Source organism: Antechinus flavipes, chromosome 5, assembly GCF_016432865.1.
Source record: "Antechinus flavipes isolate AdamAnt ecotype Samford, QLD, Australia chromosome 5, AdamAnt_v2, whole genome shotgun sequence".
NCBI lineage: Eukaryota > Metazoa > Chordata > Mammalia > Dasyuromorphia > Dasyuridae > Antechinus > Antechinus flavipes.
The window spans coordinates 126071668-126096467 of record NC_067402.1 but is presented as its reverse complement, the minus strand read 5'-3'; the positions used below and the strand labels follow the sequence as shown (position 1 = coordinate 126096467).

General features: G+C 33.0%; 1 pseudogene; it reads right to left on the bottom strand.

Moving 5' to 3' along the window:
• The window catches only part of LOC127538622 (leucine-rich repeat-containing protein 14-like), a 95154-nt pseudogene extending 75483 nt beyond the window's left edge, over positions 1-19671 (bottom strand).
• Positions 19672-24800: the final 5129 nt, after the last annotated feature.

Sequence of the window (24800 nt, the reverse complement as noted above, 5' to 3'; positions counted from 1 at the left end):
ACCTTTAATTGTAAAGATGTTTTCCCAGTTTGTTACTTCCCTACTAATCTTGTTTGCATTCGTTCTGTTTGTACAAAGGCTTTTTAATTTGATATAATCAAAATTTTCTATTTTGTGATTGGTAATGGTCTCTAGTTCATCTTTGGTCACAAATTTCTTTCTCCTCCACAAGTCTGAGAGATAAACTATCCTATGTTCCTCTAATTTATTTATAATCTCGTTCTTTATGCCTAGGTCATGGACCCATTTTGATCTTATCTTGGTATGTGGTGTTAAGTGTGGGTCCTTGCCTAATTTCTGCCATACTAATTTCCAGTTATCCCAGCAGTTTTTATCAAATAATGAAATCTTATCCCAAAATTTAGAATCTTTGGGTTTGTCAAACACTAGATTGCTATAGTTGACTATTCTGTCTTGTGAACCTAACCTTTTCCACTGATCAACTAATCTATTTCTAAGCCAATACCAGATGGTTTTGGTGACTGCTGCTTTATAATATAATTTTAGATCAGGTACAGCTAGACCACCTTCATTTGATTTTTTTTTTCATTAATTCCCTTGAGATTCTCGACTTTTTATTGTTCCATATGAATTTTGTTGTTATTTTTTCTAAATCATTAAAATATTTTCTTGGAAGTCTGATTGGTATAGCACTAAATAAATAGATTAGTTTAGGGAGTATTGTCATCTTTATTATATTTGCTCGGCCTATCCAAGAGCACTTAATATTTTTCCAATTATTTAAGTCTGACTTTATTTGTGTGAAAACTTTTTTGTAATTTTGCTCATATAATTCCTGACTTTCCTTTGGTAGGTAGATTCCCAAATATTTTATGCTATCAACAGTTATTTTGAATGGAATTTCTCTTTGTATCTCTTGCTCTTGGATTTTGTTGGTGGTGTATAAGAATGCTGAGGATTTATGGGGATTTATTTTGTATCCTGCTACTTTGCTAAAATTATGAATTATTTCTAATAGCTTTTTAGTAGAATCTTTGGGGTTTTCTAGGTATACCATCATATCATCTGCAAAGAGTGATAGTTTGGTTTCCTCATTGCCTACTCTAATTCCTTTAATCTCTTTCTCGACTCTTATTGCAGAGGCCAGTGTTTCTAATACAATATTGAATAATAATGGTGATAGTGGGCAACCTTGCTTCACTCCAGATCTTACCGGGAAAGGTTCCAGTTTTTCCCCATTGCATATGATGCTTACTGAAGGTTTAAAATATATGCTCCTAACTATTTTAAGGAAAAGTCCTTTTATTCCTATGCTCTCAAGTGTTTTTATTAGGAATGGCTGTTGGATTTTATCAAATGCTTTTTCTGCATCTATTGAGATGATCATATGGTTTTTGTTTGGTTGGTTGTTGATATAGTCAATTATGTTAATAGTTTTCCTAATATTGAACCAGCCCTGCATTCCTGGTATAAATCCTACTTGGTCATAGTGTATTATCCTGGGGATGATTTTCTGTAATCTTTTTGCTAATATTTTATTTAAGATTTTAGCATCAATATTCATTAGGGAGATTGGTCTATAATTTTCTTTCTCTGTTTTCAGCCTACCTGGTTTAGGTATCAGTACCATATCTGTGTCATAAAAGGAGTTTGGTAGGACTCCTTCAATCCCTACTTCTTCAAATAGTTTATTTAGCATTGGAGTTAATTGATCTTTAAATGTTTGATAGAATTCAGATGTAAATCCATCTGGTCCTGGGGTTTTTTTCTTAGGGAGTTGATTGATAGTTTGTTCTATTTCTTTTTCTGAGATAGGAGTGTTTAGGATATTTACTTCTTCCTCTGTTAGTTTAGGTAAGCTATATTTTTGGAGGTATTCTTCTATTTCATTTAAGTTGTCGAATTTATTGGCGTAAAGTTGGGCAAAGTAACTCCTAATTATTGCTCTAATTTCCTCTTCGTTAGTGGTGAGTTCTCCCTTTTCATTTTTAAGACTAACAATTTGATTTTCCTCTTTCCTTTTTTTAATCAGATTTACTAAGGGTTTGTCTATTTTGTTGGTTTTTTCATAGAACCAACTCTTAGTTTTATTAATCAATTCAATAGTTTTTTTACTTTCAATTTTATTGATCTCTCCTTTTATTTTTTGAATTTCAAGTTTAGTGTTTGATTGGGGGTTTTTAATTTGTTCCTTTTCTAGCATTTTTAGTTGCAAGCCCAATTCATTGACCTTCTCTTTCTCTATTTTATACAAATAGGCCTCTAGAGATATGAGATTTCCCCTTATTACCGCTTTGGCTGCATCCCATACATTTTGGTATGATGTCTCATTATTATCGTTTTCTTGGATGAAGTTATTAATTATGTCTATAATTTGCTGTTTCACCCAATCATTCTTTAGTATGAGATTATTTAGTTTCCAATTATTTTTTGGTCTACTTTCCTGTGGCTTTTTATTGAATGTAATTTTCAATGCATCATGGTCTGAAAAGGATGCATTCACTATTTCTGCCTTACTGCATTTGAGTTTGAGGTTTTTATGTCCTAATATATGATCAATTTTTGTATAAGTTCCATGAACTGCTGAAAAGAAGGTGTACTCCTTTCTGTCCCCATTACATTTTCTCCAGAGATCTATCATATCTAATTTTTCTAGTATTCTATTTATCTCTTTGACTTCTTTCTTATTTATTTTGTGGTTTGATTTATCTAATTCTGAGAGTGCAAGGTTGAGATCTCCCACTATTATAGTTTTACTGTCTATTTCTTCTTGCAGCTCTCTTAATTTCTCTTTTAAGAATTTAGATGCTACACTACTTGGTGCATATATATTTAATATAGATACTTCTTCATTATTCATTCTACCCTTTAGCAAGATATAGTGCCCTTCCTTATCTCTTTTGATTAGATCAATTTTTGCTTTAGCTTGATCTGAGATCAGGATGGCTACCCCTGCTTTTTTGGCTTCACCTGAAGCATAGTAGATTTTGCTCCAACCTTTTACCTTTAACCTGCATGTATCACCCCGCTTCAGGTGTGTTTCCTGTATACAACATATTGTAGGATTCTGGCTTTTAATCCATTCTGCTAACCGCTTCCTCTTTATAGAGGAGTTTACCCCGTTCACATTTATGGTTAAAATGACCAATTCTGTATTACTTGCCATCTTGTTAACCCCGGTTTATGCTTTTCTCCCTTCTTACTCCCTTACCCCCCTTCCCAGTATTAAGCTTGTGAGCTCCCCTTGCTTCTCACAGCCCTCCCTTTTTCAGTATCCCTCCCCCCCCTTAGAGTTCCCCCCCCAACTTGCCCCTTTCCCTCCCAGTTACCGTATTCCCTTCCACTTAGCTTATTCCTTCCTTTTTCACTTTTCCCTTCTCACTTTTCAATGAGGTGGGAGAAGTTTCACCATAGATTGAATATGTCTAAAATTCTTCTCTTAATGCCAATTCTGAAAGCAGTAAAATACTCACTATTTTCATCCCTCTCCATTCTTTCTCTCAGATATACTAGGTTTTCTTTGCCTCTTCATGAAATGTAGTACCCCCACTTTCCCTTTTTTCTAGTACAATGTCCTTTCCACATCTAGTTTCTAGAACAAGGTATACATGTATTCTTTATACATCTTTACAGCCGAAATATAGTTCCCAAGATTAATCTTTACCTTTTTAGATTTCTCTTGAGTTCTGTGCTTGTAGATCAAATTTTTTGTTAAGTTCTGGCTTTTTCATCAGAAATAGATGAAATTCGCTTATTTCGTTGAATGTCCATCTTCTTCCCTGGAAAAAGATGCTCAATCTCGCTGGGTAAGTTATTTTTGGTTGCATACCAAGTTCCTTAGCCTTTCGGAATATCATATTCCAGGCCCTTCGATCCTTTAATGTGGATGCTGCCAGATCCTGGGTGATCCTTATTGTGGCTCCTTGATACTTGAATTGGGTTTTTCTAGCCGCTTGCAGTATTTTTTCCTTTGCCTGAGGGTTCTGGCATTTGGCCACTATATTCCTTGGTGTTTTGATTTTAGGATCCCTTTCAGTAGGGGATCGATGAATTCTTTCAATGTCTATTTTACCTTCTGTTTCTATGACTTCTGGGCAGTTCTCTTTGATAATTTCCTGGAAGATAGTGTCCAGGCTCTTTTTTTCATCATACTTTTCTGGAAGTCCGATGATTCTCAGGTTGTCTCTCCTGGATCTGTTTTCCAGGTCTGTTGTCTTCCCCAGAAGGTATTTCACATCCTTTTCCATTGTTTGATTTTTTTGGATTTGCTTGACTGATTCTTCTTGTCTCCTCGAGTCATTCAATTCCAATTGTTCGACCCTGATTTTCAGTGAGGTATTTTCTTCACTCACTTTTTTAAGATCTTTTTCTAATTGTCCAATTGAGTTCTTTTGTTCTGTGGAATTTTTTTCCATTTCGCCAATTTTGTTTTCCAGTTCACCAATCCTATTTTTCAAGGATTTGGTTTCTTTATCCACTCTCTCTTTAACTGACTTCTCCAGGCTCTTTTGCCAAGCCTCCCTCTCCTTTTGCAGAGCCTCCCTCTCCTTTTGCAAAGCCTCCTTCTCCTTTTGCCAAGCCTCCTTCCCCTTTTGCAGAGCCTCCCTCTCCTTTTCCCATTTTTCTTCTAGCTCCCTTGTGAGAGCCTTTTTAATTTCCTCCATGAGATTCATCTGTGCTGAGGGACATAAGGTCTCCTCCTTCGGGGATTCACCTGGGGACTGTTTGTTTTTAGTCTCCTCAGGGTTTGGAGTCTGCTCTTTATCTGTATAAAAGCTGTCCAGGGTTAAATTCTTTTTCAGTTTCTTGCTCATTCTGTCTATTTATCAAAGACAAACTATCAAAGAAACAGAAGGAAAAAAACCCCTTGAATGGAGGCTGCTTTCTTTGGGGGAGGGGCAGGGTATTCGTGAGGCACGGGTCCTACTGTGCTATGGCGCCTGCGCGCTGAGATCCGAGCGCTCTGAGATCCGAGCGGGCTAAGACACTGTGGGGGAGGGGTGGCCAGGTCCCGAGAGACTCCAGCTGTTTGGGGTTGTATTCTTCACCCCCGGTGTTTTTAGCTTCTCTGCTGGGCTGCTGACTTGCTCCTGTAGCAAAGCTCTCCCCGCAGAGATGGCTGCGATCGCGCCCCACCCCCTCTCCGCTCTACCCGGTTCTGAGCTGCTATCTGTGCTCTGGTTGCAGCTGCTGCTGCCCGCAGACTGCTTCCAAATACCGTCCCCGCCCTCGCGCAAAAACAGACCTTTCTTGACGAGTCTCAAGGATGGTTTCTCTTGGTAAGTAATTGTATGGTTTTTTTTCAGTCGAGCATTAATTCAGAGGCATGAAATGAAATGAATAGTGAGAGAAAAACACGGAGGTTACACAGAAGTGTATTTCCTCTCCGCCATCTTGGCCGGAAGTCTACTCATAGACGCTTAAAAATTAATCTGAATTTTATCAATTCCTTAATTCTGGAATTAGATAACATAATTAATCAAGTCTGGATTTGTAAGGCTTGCTTATTTCTGAAGGTTTAAATGCTCACATTTTAGCAATAAACTTCCATGAGTTATTTGGAATTGACTTTTAGCACATCCTGATCTGGAGGTGAAAATGAGGAGAAGTAGATGGAAATTGGAATTTTGAAATTCCTTGTTTTTGGAAGACATATAAAGGAAGAGAGATGAAAGATCTCTTTTCATTGCTCAACTTGATAGCAAAATTGAAGCAGGTGGATATTTAATTCTTAAGTTAGGCAATGGGTTTCATGAATCTTAGAGAGATGAAAATCTGAATCTTTTTTTGAGAAAAAGGAAATAGTGCAATAATGAACAAAATATAATTTTATAGTTCTGGATTAGAGGACAAGTAAGAAGTAACTAACTGTAATTTCTGAGATGATTCCCCAAACAAGTGATCACCCAAAATCTCTTAAAAGTCATTATCAAAGGGGATTTATAACCTATGAAAACCAATCATTCTACTAAAACATTGTGGTAATTTTGTAAAATATCCACTAACTGATTAATCTAAGCTTGAATAGATTCATTGATGAAAATTGATTATCTTCTGAAGTACTCCACTAAATCTGGGGACAGATATTATTATTAGGAAATCAAATTACATCAAACTACTATATAAGACCTTGTCAAATGAGATTAATATCATCTTTAATCAAACAATGCATGCATGTATTAATGCTGTAAAAAGGCTATATACATACACATATATATATATATATATATATATATATATATATATATATATATATATATATATATATATATATATATATATATATATATATATATATATATATATATATATATATATATATATATATATATATATATATATATATATATATATATATATATATATATATATATATATATATATATATATATATATATATATATATATATATATATATATATATATATATATATAAGTCAAGAATTTCAAGGGGATTAATGGAAAAAAAATCATATGAAGGTGGCCTAGCTATACCTCAAATTATATTATAAAGTAGCAGTTACCAAAGCCATTTGGTATTGGCTAATAAATAAATTAGTTGATCAGTGGAATAGGTTAGGTTCAAAGGACAAAAGTGTCTATAACTTTAATACACTAGTGTTTGACAGACCCATAGACCCCAGTTTTGGGGGTAAGAACTCACTGTTTGACAAAAATTGCTGGGAAAATTGGAAACTATTATGTCAGAAACTAGGCATTGACCCACACTTTATGCCATACACCAAGATAAGGTCAAAATACATTCATGACTTAGGCATAAAGAATAAGATTATAAATAGAGGAACACAGGATAGTTTACCTCTCTGACTTGTGGAGGAGGAAGGGATTTATGACTAAAGAAGAACTAGAGATCATTATTGATCACAAAATAGAAAATTTTGGTTATATCAAGTTAAAAATCTTTTGTATAAACAAAATTTATTATTTAGAGGGGAAGCAACAAACTGGGTAAACATTTTAATATTCAAAGGTTTTGATAAAGGCCTCATTTTCAAAATATAAACAGAATTGACTCCAATTTATAAGAAATAAAGACATTCTCCATAATAAATGGTCAAAGGATATGAACAGATAATTTTCACATGAAGAAATTGAATCTATTTCTCGTCATATGAAAAGGTACTCCAAATCATTATTGATCAAAGAAATGCAAAAAGACAACTCTGAGATAACACTACACACCTCTCAGATTGGCTAAGATGACATACAGAGATAATGATGAATGTTGGATGGGATGTGGAAAAACTGGGACACTGATGCATTGTTGATGGAGTTGTGAACCGATCCAAATTTGCAATTTTCAACTATATTCAAACTATACACAAAAAGTCATCAAACTGTGCATACCCTTTGATCCAGCAACATCACTATTAGGCTTATAACCCAAAGAGATATTAAGTAAGGGAAAGGGACTTGAATGTGCAAAATGTTTATGGCAGCCCTTTTTCATAGTGGCTAGAAACTGGACATTGAATGTATGTCCACCAATTGGAAAATGTCTGAATAAATTGTGGCATATGCATGTTATTAAATATTATTTTCTATAAGAAATGACCAGGAAGATGAATACAGAGAGGCTTGGAGAGCCTTACATGAACTGATGCTAAGTGGAATGAGCAGAATCAGAAGATCATTATACACCTCAACAACAATATTATATGATGATTGATTCTCATGGAAGTGGCTCTCTTCAACAATAAGAGGATATAAATCAGTTCCAATTGTTCAGTAATGAATATAACCAGTTACATCCAGAGAAAGAACATTGGAAAATGAATATGGACCACAACATAGCATTTCCACTCTTTCTGTCATTGTTTGCTTGTGTTTTTTTTCTTCTCAGGTTATTTTTACCTTCTTTCTAAATCTGATTTTTCTTGTACAGCAAGATGATTGTGTATGTATGTGTATATATATATATATATATATATATATATATATATATATATATATATATATATATATATATATATATATATATATATATATATATATATATATATATATATATATATATATATATATATATATATATATATATATATATATATATATATATATATATATATATATATATATATATATATATATATATATATATATATATATATATATATATATATATATATATATATATATATATATATATATATATATATATATATATATATATATATATATATATATATATATATATATATATATATATATATATATATATATATATATATATATATATATATATATATATATATATATATATATATATATATATATATATATATATATATATATATATATATATATATATATATATATATATATATATATATATATATATATATATATATATATATATATATATATATATATATATATATATATATATATATATATATATATATATATATATATATATATATATATATATATATATATATATATATATATATATATATATATATATATATATATATATATATATATATATATATATATATATATATATATATATATATATATATATATATATATATATATATATATATATATATATATATATATATATATATATATATATATATATATATATATATATATATATATATATATATATATATATATATATATATATATATATATATATATATATATATATATATATATATATATATATATATATATATATATATATATATATATATATATATATATATATATATATATATATATATATATATATATATATATATATATATATATATATATATATATATATATATATATATATATATATATATATATATATATATATATATATATATATATATATATATATATATATATATATATATATATATATATATATATATATATATATATATATATATATATATATATATATATATATATATATATATATATATATATATATATATATATATATATATATATATATATATATATATATATATATATATATATATATATATATATATATATATATATATATATATATATATATATATATATATATATATATATATATATATATATATATATATATATATATATATATATATATATATATATATATATATATATATATATATATATATATATATATATATATATATATATATATATATATATATATATATATATATATATATATATATATATATATATATATATATATATATATATATATATATATATATATATATATATATATATATATATATATATATATATATATATATATATATATATATATATATATATATATATATATATATATATATATATATATATATATATATATATATATATATATATATATATATATATATATATATATATATATATATATATATATATATATATATATATATATATATATATATATATATATATATTATATTTGCTAGGCCCAACCATGAGCACCTGATGTTTTTCCCATTGATTATATCTAACGTTATTTGTGTGCAAAATTTTGTCATTGTGTTAATATAGTTTCAGAGTTGGCCTTCTCATGGAACCTCCAAAATATGTTATATTATCTATTCTCAGAATTCTTACAAAGTGCTAAGTCACTGTAATTGATAGAGACAATAATTATCTAATTTATCATGGTACTTAACAGTTCTCTAATTCACTAATGAACTTAGTACTTATTGGAGTTCACACCTTTCACACCTTTAAGATTCTCACCTTTAAGAGAGCATATCTAACCTAGGAGCCTCAACCAGGATGGAGTCCAGGAGATTCACAAGTCAGAGAGACAAGCCCTCTCTCGGAGGCAGGGACAGATTTATTTCATCTTCCACCTTTGTGCTGGGTGGAGGCTGAAGCTGGCAGAGGCAAAGGACTAGCAGCAAGAGCTCTCAGAACCCAGGAGAAAGATAGGCCCCTAAGAAACCTAGGAAGGAGACAAGACTTTGAAGGAAATAAAAGATTTGGACATTAATCCCTGGCTGCATTTGAGGTGATTATTGATTTGAACTTAAACTAAGGCTGCCTCCAGAAGTCCCCTAAGAAACCTGTTCCCAGAGAACATTATACTTTAGAGAATAACATTACAATCTATAATTATGTTAAATGGATTTTCTCTTTGTATTTTTTATTCCGGGCATTGTTGAGGATGGTTTATGGGGGTTTATTTTGTATCCTGAAACTTTGCTAAAGCAGTGTGTTTTTTTTAGTTGATCTTCTAGTTTTCTCTAAGTATAACAACATATAAACTACAAAGAATGATAATTTGATTTCCCCATTACCTATTAAAATTCATTTAATTGTTTTATTCTCTTATTTCCAAATATTTTCTAATTTCTAATACAATGTGAAATAGTAGCAGTGATAGTGGACAACTTTGTTTCACTCCAGATCTTATTGGGAATAGTTTTAGTTTATTTTCATTATATATGATTCATTATATATAAGTGGCTTTAATAGATGCCATTGTTCATTTTAAGGAAAACTCGCTTTATTCCTATACTCACTAGTATTTTTAATAGGAATGGTTGTTGGATTTTATCCAATGTTTTTCTTCACCAATTGAGATAATCATATGATTTTTGTTCATTTGGTTATTGGTATAATCAATTATGCTAATAATTTTTCCAAATATTGAATCAGTCCTGCATTCCTGGTATAAATCCTACTTGGTCATGCTGTATTATCCTGGGATGACATTCTGTAATTTCCTTGCTAATATTTTATTTAAGATTGTTGCATTAATATTCATTAGGGAAATTGCTCTTTAATTTTCTTTCTCTGTTTTCAACAGAGTTTTGATATCAACACCATATCTGTTGTCATAAAAGGAATTTGGTAGGTGTCCTTCTTTCCTTATTTTTCAAATAGTTTCTACAATATTAGAATTAATTGTTCTTTAAATGTAGTTAGAATTTACATGTAAGTCAATCTGGCCCTGGAGATGTTTTACTTTGGGAGTCAATTAATAGTTGGTTCAAATTGTTTTTCTAAAATGGGTCTATTTAAGTAATTTTTATTATTAGGGAGATTGGTGTATAGTTTTCTTTCTCTGTTTTCAACCTACCAGGTTTAGGAATCAGTATGATATCTGTATCATAAAAGGAATTTGGTAGGACTCCTTCATTCCCTATTTTATCAAATAATTTATATAGCATTGGGGCCAATTGTTCTTTTTTCTTTTTTTTTTTAACTTTTTATTGATAGAACGCATGCCAGGGTAATTTTTTACAGCATTATCCCTTGAATTAACTTCTGTTCCGATTTTTTCCCCTCCCTCCCTCCCTCCACCCCTTCCCCCAGATGGCAAGCAGTCCTTTACATGTTGAATGGGTTGCAGTACATCCTAGATACAATATATGTGTGCAGAACTGAACAGTTTTCTTGTTACACAAGGAGAATTGAATTCAGAAGGTATAAATAACCTGGGAAGAAAAACAAAAATGCAAGCAGTTTATATTCATTTCCCAGTGTTCTTTTTCTGGGTGTAGCTGCTTCTGTCCATCTTTGATCAATTAAGACTCTCTTTATCGAAGAGATCCACTTCCATCAGAATACATCTTCAAACAGTGTCATTGTTGAGGTATATAATGATCTCCTGGTTCTGCTCATTTCACTCAGCATCAGTTCATGTAAGTCTCGCCAGTCCTCTCTGTATTCATCCTGCTGCTCATTCCTTACAGAACAATAATATTCCATAACATTCATATACCACAATTTACTCAACCATTCTCCAATTGATGGACATCCTTTCATTTTCCAGCTTCTAGCCACTACAAACACGGCTGCCACAAACATTTTGGCACATACAGGTCCCTTTCCTTTTTTTAGTATCTCTTTGGGGTATAAGCCCAGTAGAAACACTGCTGGATCAAAGGGTATGCACAGTTTGATAACTTTTTGAACCTAGTTCCAAATTGCTCTCCAGAGTGGCTGGATGTGTTCATAGTTCCACCAACAATGTATCAAAGTCCCTGTTTTCCCACATCCCCTCCAACATTCCCCATTATCTTTCTCTGTCATTCTAGCCAATCTGACAGGTGTGTAGTGGTATCTCAGAGTTGTCTTAATTTGCATTTCTCTGATTAATAATGATTTGGAGCATATTTTCATATGTCTATAAATAGTTTCAATTTCTTTGTCTGAGAATTGTCTGTTCATATCCTTTGACCATTTATCAATTGGAGAATGGTTTGATTTCTTATAGATTAGAGTCAATTCTCTATATATTTTGGAAATGAGGCCTTTATCAGAACCTTTGCTTGTAAAAATGTTTTCCCAGTTTATTGTTTCCCTTCTAATCTTGTTTGCATTTGTTTTGTTTGTACAAAAACTTTTCAATTTGATATAATCAAAATTTTCTATGTTGTGGTCAATAGTGATCTCTAGTTCTTCTTTGGTCATAAATTCCTCCCTCTTCCACAGGTCTGAGAGGTAAACTATCCTATGCTCTTCCAATTTATTTATCATCTCATTCTTTATGCCTAGGTCATGAACCCATTTTGACCTTATCTTGGTGTACGGTGTTAAGTGTGGGTCAATGCCTAGTTTCTGCCATACTGATTTCCAATTTTCCCAGCAATTTTTGTCAAATAATGCATTCTTATCCCAGAAACTGGTGTCTTTGGGTTTGTCAAACACTATATTATTAAAGTTATTGGCTGTTTTGTCCTTTGAACCTAACCTATTCCATTGATCAACTAGTCTGTTTCTTAGCCAATACCAGATGGTTTTAGTAACTGCTGCTTTATAATATAATTTTAGATCTGGTACAGCTAGGCCACCTTCATTTGATTTTTTTTTTTCATTAATTCCCATGAAATTCTTGACCTTTTTTTTTTTTCCATATGCACTTTGTTGTTATTTTTTTCTAATTCATCAAAGTAGTTTTTTGGGAGTCTGATTGTTATAGCACTAAATAAGTAGATTAATTTAGGTAGTATTGTCATCTTTATTATATTTACTCACCCAATCCAAGAGCATTTAATATTTTTCCAGTTGGTTAGATCAGACTTAATTTGTGTGGAAAGTGTTTTGTAGTTTTGCTTATAAAGTTTCTGATTTTCCCTTGGCAGATAGATTCCTAAATATTTTATACAATCAGTAGTTACTTTAAATGGAATTTCTTTTTGTAACTCTAACTGTTGGGTTTTGTTAGTGATATATAAGAATGCTGATGACTTACATGGGTTTATTTTATATCCTGCAACTTTGCTGAAGGTGTAGATTGTTTCTAATAACTTTTTGGTAGAATCTCTGGGGTTCTCTAAGTATACCATGATATCATCAGCAAAGAGTGATAATTTGGTTTCCTCATTGCTTATTCTTATTCCTTTAATCTCTTTCTCAACTCTTATTGCCAAAGCTAGCATTTCTAATACAATGTTAAATAGTAATGGTGATAGTGGGCAACCTTGTTTTACTCCTGATCTTATTGGGAATGGTTGCAGTTTGTTCCCGTTACATATAATGCTTACTGCTGGTTTGAAATAGATGCTACTGATTATTTTAAGGAAAAGTCCATTTATTCCTATACTCTCAAGAGTTTTTAATAGGAATGGATGTTGGATTTTATCAAATGCTTTTTCTGCATCTAGGGGCCAATTGTTCTTTAAATGTTTGGTAGAATTCACATGTAAATCCATCTGGTCCTGGGGATTTTTCTTAGGGAGTTTATTGATAACTTGTTGTATTTCTTTTTTTCTGAAATGGGCCTATTCAAGCAGTTTACTTCTTCCTCTGTTAATCTGGGAAGCCTATATTTTTGGAGGTAGTCTTCCATTTCACTTAGGTTATCAAATTTATTGGCATAAAGTTGGGCAAAGTAACTCCTTATTTTTTCTCTAATTTCCTGTTCATTGGTGGAAAGTTCTCCCTTTTCATTTTTAAGACTACTAATTTGATTTTCCTCTCTCCTTTTTATAATCAGATTTACCAAAGGTTTATCTATTTTATTGGTTTTTTCATAAAACCAACTCTTAGTTTTATTTATTAATTCAATAGTTTTTTTTTTTTACTTTCAATATTATTAATTTCTCATTTTAAGAATTTCAAGAGTAGTATTTGATTATGGATTTTTAATTTGGTCTTTTTAATTTGGTCTTTTTCTAGCTTTTTAATTTGCAAGCACAGTTCACTGATCTTTTCTTTCTCTATTTTATTCAAGTAAGCCTTTAAAGATATAAAATTTCCCTTTATTACTTCTTTGGCTGCATCCCAAAAATTTTGATATGATATCTCATCATTGTCATTATCTTGACTGAAATTATTAATTGCATCTATAATTTGCTGTTTCACCCAATCATTCTTTAAGATGAGATTATTTAGTTTCCAATTATTTTTTGGTCTATTTACCCCTAACTTTTTGTTGAATTTGTCTTTTATTGCATCATGATCTGAAAAGAAAGCATTTACTATTTTTGCCTTCCTACATTTAAATTTGAGTTCTTTATGTTCTAATATGTAGTCAATTTTAGTATAAATCCCATGAAATACTGTGAAGAAAGTATAATCCTTTCTATCCCCTTTCCATTTCTACTTTTTTTTATATCAGTAAAATCAAATTATACATGTAGTCTTTTTGTATATTCACAACAGAAATACAGTTCTCAAGAGTTCCTTTTACCTTTTCTGCTTCTCTTGAGTCCTCTGGTTGGAGATCAAATTTTTTGTTCAGTTCTGCTTTTTTCCTTAGAAACAAATGGAATTCAACTGTTTCATTAAATGTCCATCTTCTTCCCTGGAAGAAAATGCTCAGCTTGGCTGGGTAGTTTATTCTTGGCTACATTTCAAGTTTTTTTTTTTTTTTTTTTTTTTTTTTTGCCTTTCAGAATATCAGATTCCAGGCCCTTTGATCCTTTAATGTGGAGATAGTCAGATCTTGGGTGATCCTTATTGTGCACCTCGGTGTTTGAATTTTTTTTTTTCTGGCTGCTTTTAATAGTTTTTCCTTACTCTGATAGTTCTGAAATTTGGTCACAATATTTCTTGGAGCTTTTATTTTAGGGTCTTTTTTGGAAAGTGTTCGATGAATTCTGTCAATGCCTATTTTACATTCTGATTCTATGACCTTTGCACAGTTCTCTTTGATGATTTCCCATAAAATAATATCTATGCTCTTTTTTTATCATAATTTTCAGAAAGTCCAATAATCCTCAGATTATCTCTCCTAGATCTATTTTCCAGGTCTGTAGTTTTTCCAAGTAGATAATTCATTTTTTTTTAAATTTATCTTTTTTAAATTTTTTTTTGGTTTTGCTTGACTGATTCTTGCTGTCTCAATGAATCATTGGTTTATATTTGTTCAGTTCTGATTTTTAATGAATTATTTTCTTCATTAGCTTTTTTTACTTCTTTTTGTATATGTCCAATTGAGTTTTTAAATGAATTGTTTTGCTCTATAGAATTTTTTTCCATTTCACTAATTTTTTAGTGAATTATTTTCTTTTTCCAACTCACAAATCCTACTTTCTTGTGAATTCTTTATCTTTTCCAATTCACAAATCCTATTTTCTTGCAAATTCTCTATCTTTTCTAATTCACAAATCTACTTTAGTGGGATGTTTTTAGCCTTTCCAATTCACAAATTCTGTTTCCCTGCACTTCCTGGGAATTTTTTTTTTTCCTTTTCCAATTCATACTTCAGGAAGCTGTTACTTTCTTGCAAGGCTTCTATTTCCTTTCCCCATTTTTCTTCTCTCTTTTGAGACTTTTAATGGTCTCTTTTAGGAGAGTATGTAAAGGGGGCCAGGTAACATTCCCCTTTGGGGTATTGTCTGGAGACTGTTTTCTATTAGTCTGCTTGGGGTTGGAAACCTGCTCTTTTTCTGTATAGAAGCTAGCAAACATCCTTTTGATTTTTTTACTCATTTTAAAGCCTTTAGGGTCTGCCTTCAGGGCAAGTGGGTTACCAGCTTCCTCTGCAAAGCAGGGAAAGATGTAAACAGGCTTCAGGCAGTGAGGTGTGGGAGTGCTCTGGGCAAAAGTTCCACCCCCCAACCTGAAGTGATTCAGCTTGGCCAACTTTTGGAAGTGCCCAGTGGAGAACCCTCCTGTGTGTTTTAGAGACTGCCCTAAGTCTAGAGACTGAGCAGTGAAAGGGTCACTACCTGAGGCCAAAGCCCCCAGTGGGGCTGTGGGTATTAGCTGCAGACAAGAGAATAGCCTGGAAGTGTCTCTACCACATGCAAGCTGCACTGGGGCACTTCTATTGCCCCGGGCCGAGTCCCCCACTGTGCAGATTAGAGGCTGCCCTGGGCTGTGCGCTGCTGTGCAGGTTCTTAACTGCCCCAAGGAAAAGCCCCGTACTTCAGGTTGGGGCTGCACAGTTGTGCTGTGATCTCTGCTGAGTCACTTCTGGTTTTCAGTGGGTAAAGCCAGATCCTGTTAGGTTCTGGCATTTTTTTAGAGTGGCTTTGATTTCTCTGCTGATCTATTGTTTTGCAATCAGTCTATGTCAGTATCATCTCTGTAATTTTCTAATCACAGAGACCATTCCCGCCCAGTCTGCACGATATGCTAGCCTCTATTTCACTCCCTGCTTGTGCTGATCTTCTCCCAGGCCCCTCAGGACAAATCTTTTCTGATGAAATTCCAGATTATCTTAGGCTGGTGAGTTGTTGTAATTCTAGTCTTCCTGGGTTTTACCAGTCAAGTGCTATTTTTGAGGCTAAATTTAATGTTGGTTGTGAGGATATGAGAGGAGCTTAGAAAGTCAAGTATGCCTTCTCCGCCATCTTACCTCGGCCCTTTGGTTTATTTTCTAAAATGAGAATGTCAATGTAGCACAAACTTCTTTTATCCACAATATCAAATGCTCTCTTTATTTCAAATCATAGTCTCATTTTTGCTGTATTGCCAGACAACAGAGGGTCTCTATTTTTATTTAAAAAGGGAACATTCTAAAGTAAAGATGGTAAAAAGAATAATTTATATGAAAGTGAGAGCGGATTTAAGTATTCCAAGAATTATTATTTAGAAAATGGATTCTGAGACATATTTGAAATAATGAGATTTATGCTAAAGTTTCTGGACTTGGTTTGAATACCATATGATTACAGCTCAATAGTTTTAAGGATTTGCAGTTTGCCAAAAAAAAAAAAAAAAAAGACAGTTTGATTCATTTATTAGCACTTTCTGAGCAAGACTGCAAGAAATTTAGAAGCACAAAATGAAAATCTAGCATAAAGATAGTATGAATTTTTTAAAACTAGATCTCAAAGACACAGGTAAACTTCCAGAACTCCCCGAATATATCTATCTATATCTATATAAACATATAGATATAGATAGATGGATAGATAGATAGATAAATAGTTAGATAATATTGATGATATTTAAAATTAACTAAAAATAATTAAATAAAAATTTACCAAATTTGTCTTATGGTAATCATAGCATACCTTCTAAAAATGGAAAAACTATATTAACTGTTCAGATCTATGTTCAGTAGTATATGAACACAGCAGTAGATAAGGGCTAACAGTAAAATTATGCATCTGAATTAAATTTTAGAGAAAATGCTGGCCACCCATTCTGATTCTAGACATGAATTTGATAAATGTTTGCTGTGAAATTATTTATTGTTCCAAAATGATTCACCCAGCTTTAGTTGCTTTATAAAGAAAGGTAATTTGTTCAAAAACATATAAACAATCAAATCTTTTGTAATATAGTAAACCTTTGAGGCATTCAGATTGTATGAGGATTTTGTCTCTTTGTTCAGCACATTTGAAGCACTTATTGCCAAAATGTTACTTGCATTCATCTTGAGAGTGATTGATGACTTTTGGAATGGAAATGTTCATAAATATATCATTTAAACAGGTGTGCACTATTTTTTGCTCCAGTAAGCTAAATGAAAAGAACAGAAAAGGAAGCTATCCATCAATAATAAGTATAATGCAAAAGACCTCTTAAAGTAATATTGATATAACTTACTTAAAAACAGCTGTTATCCTGCTCAGTGATTCAAATGCTCCCCATATGCTTAGCACTTGCTCTAGTAAGGAAAGGGACCAAAAATAATTTGTGATCTTATGATATAATGGAGGTGATGAGGCAAGCAAAGTTAACAACTACTATTCTCTATATCTCTCTACCCTCTTTTCTGGGAGGAAGATTCTCTTTCAGATATATGAAGAATGACTGAGATGATACTTTTCATGATCTATGAAAAGGCACTTTTTCTATAAAGAAACTAAAAGCTTCCAGATAAAAAGCACTGCTCTAGTATAGTATCCTAGTTGGTGCCTCTTTCATTGCTTCTAGGTTCCTAGTTCTAACTCTAGTAGGATGGTGATTAACCTCCCCCAAAAAGTTTGTACTATTGAAACATAGTAGATATTTAATAACTGTTTATTAATTCATTGATGTTTTCATAAATTGTTTTAATGGGGTGATGTCTCCCTTGTATGTATAGTTATTTGATGATTTTTGACTTAGGTTTTTGAAAAGCAGGGTGGCATAAGGGATTGAGTATTAGACTTACAGTCAGAAAGATCTTGTTTTGAATTTTGCTTCAGACACTTATTAGCTATGTGAAACTTAATCAAAATTTACCTTAGTTTTGGAAAATGGGGGTTTTGATCCAGTGATCTCACAAGTACCTTTCGAGATCCAAATCTATAAAGCTGTATTCTTATGACTAACTAGCAACATCACATCTATTTGTCTAGGTAAATGAAAAATAGAAATTATTATCTGAATAAGATCAAATATTTACCAGAAATATTCCAGTGCTAATACTTCAAGCAAATAAAACCAAACTTTGATATTAATTTATTAATCTTTTCCACACTTGTTACCATATGTTTAGGAGAAATAGTGGGACATAATGAATTGACAATCTTAGCTTTAGGATGAACTATATTTGAAACCTCCTTCTAATACCTAATAACGACATAACCAAAGACAAGTAACTTCACTTCCCATCCTTGTAGCAATTCTTTAGATCCCCAAAGTTGAAAACAGATTGAGTTTCTCTGACTGAGAGAGAAAGTTTCCATAGCAAAATTCTCCCATACCTAAGAAATCACAGGTCTGGACAGAACAAAAGAACATGTTCAATTTAGAATGATTATAAAAATAATTTTCTATTAAAATTAAAGTGTGTCTCCTGTGGAAGGTCAGATGTACCTATTTGTCAGGCACAAATTTTATTTGGATTATGTGGATCATGCTACAATGGTTCAAACTACTACATTTATTTATTTCAATTTGGGGTTGCTAAAATAATAACTATCAAGATTACTAAGGACATAAAACTATCAAAGGGCCCAGCTATTCACTCCATTGAAGCATGCTATTAATTTTATTAGCCAAATAACTCTCACTTTGTGCTTCTATAATAACACTTTAAAAAAATCAAGCAAAAGTCACTCACCTGTCTGGGGACTTACAATGGCATAAAGATCACTAAAGAGACTGGGCCTTTTCTTTTTTAATGTACAACTAAGACTATCAAGTTCATTCAGATATCAAGAATATCTGTTCATTACTGATCCTGCTGATCTTGCCTTTTCTTGAAGTCACCTCATATCTTTCTCCTATTACACATCAATATGATCCTGTCAGCTGCACCAACTCTTCCCCAACTTCTGCAGCTTTCATTAACTGGGTTTTGCTAGAGGCTGTTGGAGGTACAGTGGATAGAGCACTAGGGCTGGAATTAGGAAGAGCACATTTCAAATCCATTGTCTACTTCATTCCCCTCAATAGTAAACTGTAAATATTATACTTTCTTCCTTGAAAGATGACTGGCACACTGGGAAACGAATGTGAACTATCTACATTTTTGTTTTTCTTCCTGGGTTATTTATACCTTCTGAATCCAATTCTCCCTGTGCAACAAGAGAACTGTTCGGTTCTGCAAACATATATTGTATCTAGGATATACTGCAACATATCCAACATATATAGGACTGCTTGCCATCTAGGGGAGGGGGTGGAGGGAGGGAGGGGAAAAATTGGAACAGAAATGAGTGCAAGGGATAATGTTGTAAAAAAAATTACCCTGGCATGGATTCTGTCACTATAAAGTAATTATTAAATAAAAATTAAAAAAAAAGATGACTGGCAGAATGAAATGAGATATTACTAAAAATGATTTAGAACAATCCTGACATCTCCCAGACTTAATATAAATATCTTTTTTTTTCTTCCCACTTGCTCTGAACAATACCTAGCATGTTGTAGATGCTTACTAAGTACCTACTGATTTGATTTGAATAGAATGTATGATATCATTGTTGCTGTTGTTGAGAAGTTTTTCAGTCATGTCCAAATCTTTGTGACTTCATCTGGAATTTTCTTGGAATAGGTATTGGAGTGGTTGCTATTTTCATCTCCAACTCTTTTTTTTTTTTTTTTTTTTTCAGATGGAGAAAAGGTCAAAAAGGGCTAATGCACTTGCCCAGGGTCATACAGCTATTGAATGTCTGAAGTCTCACTTGAACTCAAGAACATGAGTCTTTCTGACTCCAAGCTCAATATTCTATCCAGCTGCCCATAGGACCTATAGTTTACCATATAGTTTATCACTTAACTATTATTGATTTTTTGTTTTACTTAAACAATTAGATGGACATGTGCTTGAAGGACTTACTTGTTATAATTACTTGTTAAACAATAGTTAACATTTCTTAAAAGTTCCACATTTTACTTCAACTTCCCTCCCTTGAGATGGTAAGTGATCTGATTCTATTTTAGTATTTCAGAAACTCCAAAGCAAAGTATGGGAGAGAAGAAGTCTTTCATATTAATTTTTTTTTTTTTTTTACAAAAAGACTTGACCAACAAAACCAAAAAGAATGAAAGAAAGAAAAAGAAAAAATATTATACTCCAGTTTACATTAAGACAATATCAGTTTTTTTTATTATTATTTTTCTTTCTTTTTTTTTTTTTTTTTTTTTTTTTTTTTTGGTGGAGAGAGCATGTTTCATCAATAGTCTTACTTCATTGTATGGTTGAGTATTGCTAAGTCATTCATAGTTCATCATACAATATCGTTCTTACTTGTGCAATATTATCTTAGTTCTGCTCACTTTGCTTTGCAGCAATTCATATAAGTCTTTTCATATTTTTTGATAATTATCCTACTTGTCATTTCTTATAATACAATAATATTCAATCACAATCAAATCCATGAATTGTTCTGTCATTCTTCAGTTGCTGGCTATTTTCTCAATTTCCAAATCTTATCAATCACAAAAAGAGCTACTATATATATATATATTTTTGGACAAGTAGGGCCATTATCATTTTTTGAAAAAAGCTTTTAGAATATAGGCCTAACTGAGGAAAGCAAATTATCATTCTTTGCTGATGATATGATGGTATATTTAGAGAATCCCAGAGATTCTACTAAAAAGTTATTAGAAACAATCCACACCTTTAGCAAAGTTGCAGGATACAAAATAAACCCACATAAGTTGTGATGACCGCATATTTAAAATCAGCTGGAGAAATTCAGGTTAAGGGGAAAATCTTCAATCTTTATTCTCAGTAGAGGTGAGGGGGGATTGCGATAGCAATATGGGCAGCTGAGACAGGAAGCCAGCTAGCTGAGGGGAAGCAGAGATGAAGGGCCGTCACGATAGCAACGCGAGCATTTGTGTCAAGATGCCAGCCAGCAGTCTCTCCTTCCACTTCCCTTTCCACTCCCCTGCCTCCACCCACCAAAAACGTCATTTCCTATACAACACATCAGAACTTGCACAAAGAGTGGGTGTGGGCCATTCTTTCTCGAAGCATATATATTAATAGAGTATAGTCCAAGTACTAGTTAGCCTCACTTGCTTGGGACCTCAGTGCATCAACTCAAGCCTCAGCCCATTACCTCTTCTGCTTTCTTTTGTTTTAGAACACAGGTGGTCATGCCATCCCTGACTCCTCAGGAAAGGAGATGAAAACACCGAAAAGGAGGTGATCACGACCCCCCTGACATCTCAGGAAGGGAGATGAAAAGTACCAAAGGGAAGTGGGGGTTGCTAGCAGGTTTCTGGGCTGAAGGGTCTTATTATGCACAAACCCATCAGCATCGGAGGTATTACACAAGCACATAGCAATAACGCAGAGGCTATTAGTGATGACTCTCCCCACATTCAGTGCAGGCTTGATGTGGTGTAACAAACATGAATTGTACATGCAAGTAATGGTATAACAAACAATATAAATCAACATGGTGTTGCAAAAAGATTGCCAGTAGTCCTAGGAGAGTATGTAAACAGCAGCCACACATACACCTTCTTCAGCAGCCAAGAGATAGTTCAAAACCAATCTATTGTCCATTGCTTCACATATCAGGGAACCCAATGATCCCCCCAAGTTTTTGAAGTCCTGCAAAAGTCTTTTTCTGTGTTAGGGAATCCAATGATTCCAGCAGATTTTGAAGTCCTATAACAGTCTTATCATTTCTCAGTAAATCCAATGATTCCTGAGGGTTTTCAAGTCCTACAACAATCTTATCATGTCTCAAAGAATCCAATGATTCCTGAGGGTTTTCAAGTCCAACAATTTTCTATGTCCATGAGTCAAATGCCATAACTGCCACACTCTTTCAATGGTGAGCACAATCAGCAATAGAATCACCCAATATTTTTTAGGTCTTCTCCTTCATTTCAAGGGTCTGCTCCATCTTGCTGCGATGGACAAGGCGAATATGGCTCATTGATACCCATCTGATTCCTTCTCCTCCTGTAAAAATATAAGCAAACCCTCTTCCCCAAGTAGTTAACCTATCTAATTCCCTTCTATTTACCACTTTCTGGATCTCTCCACATCACCTGGTGATTATCTAAAGATAGTGGAGCTGTTTGCTCGGGACACTGCCCTGTTGTGTTAAAAAGCCTGTAACCTCCCCAACTGTAATCCTGATTGCTTTTCTGTTGGTTGATGACATTAGAGTCCTGAATTTCTAGACTCTCTGGGTGTAACCTCAGTTGCTATCATATACCACCAATCTTTTGATTGATACCTTGGAGCTGGGCCCTGCCTCTCATTTCTCTGGATCAATCTACATTCAGAGGCCCAGTGAAAGCCTCGGTTACATTTTGGACGGAGGGTTTTGGGTTTTATTCTCTCACCCTGTTTTCTCATTCTATCTCCATATCTACAATGAGCTCTCAAATGTGCAACTTTTCCACACTGAAAGCATGTACGAGTTTCTCTAGAATTCCTTTGCCAAGAAGGACCTTGCCTTTCCATATTCAACATAGTTTGGGTATAATAAGCATTTGTGCCCACTATGGCACAGCATCTTATGAACTCCTCTAAAGGAGCATCCTTATGCAGTCCTGTTATAATTCTTCTGCAAACCTCATTAGCATTTTCCTTAGCAAATTGCCTTATCAAAATGTCTGTTACATCATTTTCCCCATTTGTTCTTGTGATAGCTGTCTGCAAACATCCCACAAAGTCCCACAAAGAACAAAAGAACACAAAGGGTTCATTTGGCCCTTGTGTTATTTTTGTGAAGGCCTCTCCCTTGTCGTCTTTATAGTGGAGAGAAGCCCACACTTTGATAGCATTAGCAGCAATTTGTTCATATGCTGCTATAGAATAATTAATCTGTACTGCGACCGTCTGCATAGGAACCTACACCTGTTAGTAGGTCACAGGTGATTGCAGCATGAAGTCCACTTTGACTATTTTGTTGGGCTTGTATCCTACAGAGCTCACTATATTCAGAAAGCCACAAGTAGTTCTGTCCAGGTTCTAGGCATATCCTTGCTATAGATTTCCAGTCATTAGGGGTCAAGATTTCAAAAGCCAAATTCTGTAATAACATCTTAAAGTAAGCTGATGTAGTCCCATAAGGAGTGCAAACCTTTTTCAGGTCTTTGAGGATTTCTATATCAAAAGGAGCGTATCTTCTACTTTCTTGACCTGAAGAGTTAAACTGTTGAATTACAGGAAAAATGTGGTGTTGAAATTCCAATACATTTCTCCCTTCCACTTTGGCCTTAATTAGTCCCTTTTGCAATCTAGTCATAGGAGCAGCTGGATGCTCGAGGGGGGGGGGGGTGCTGGTGCTGTCACTGTCCCCCCTCCATCCCAGAGGGTGGAGTTGATGGAGGAGAGTCAATTACCTGCTCCTTAGGTGGGGCTGAAGCTGCCTCAGATTCACCACACCCTTGAGCCTCACTTAAGGCTCCATGCCCTGTGAGGATATGGTCATTAAACTGTTCTTTGTCTTCCTTCTTTATCTCAGGCTTCCCCATTTGGCTATTCCTAGAGTTTTTTTTTTCCTTTTCTTCTAGAACTTAGATGGTTTCTTAAGGCCAACTATATTATATTGTATAAATAGAATGCCTCGATAGTAATTGAATGAAGACTATTTTTGGTGTAATATGCGGAGAGCTGTTGCCCAATCAATGCCCAGTTATCTGGAGAGATTTGCTGTTCCTCTAAGAACCAAGAGAAGGTGCATTTTAATGTACCAAGAAGTCTAGCTGTCAGTTCCCAAGTTTTAAGTAGCCCTTGATCTTCTATCAGCTTAAGCATGTTTTCTATAGCACCACTCCTGGGTGGGGGTGGGGGTGTAGGGGTTGGGGTGGGGGAATGGAGAATTGTTAGCTAGGATCTATCCCATTTCAGCCAAAAAGATTACTAGTTTAGTCTTTAAGAAATAGACCTGTTTGTCTATTATACTCACCTAAGTTCCTGGTCGCTGGAGACTTCTTCAGTGAAAGTAGGGTCCTTGGTTCCCACGCTTGGGTGCCAAATGTGATGACCACATATTTAAAATCATCCAGAGTCAGGAATTCAGGTTAAGGAAAAAAAATTGCAATCTTTATTCTCAATAGAGGTGAAGAAAGATTGA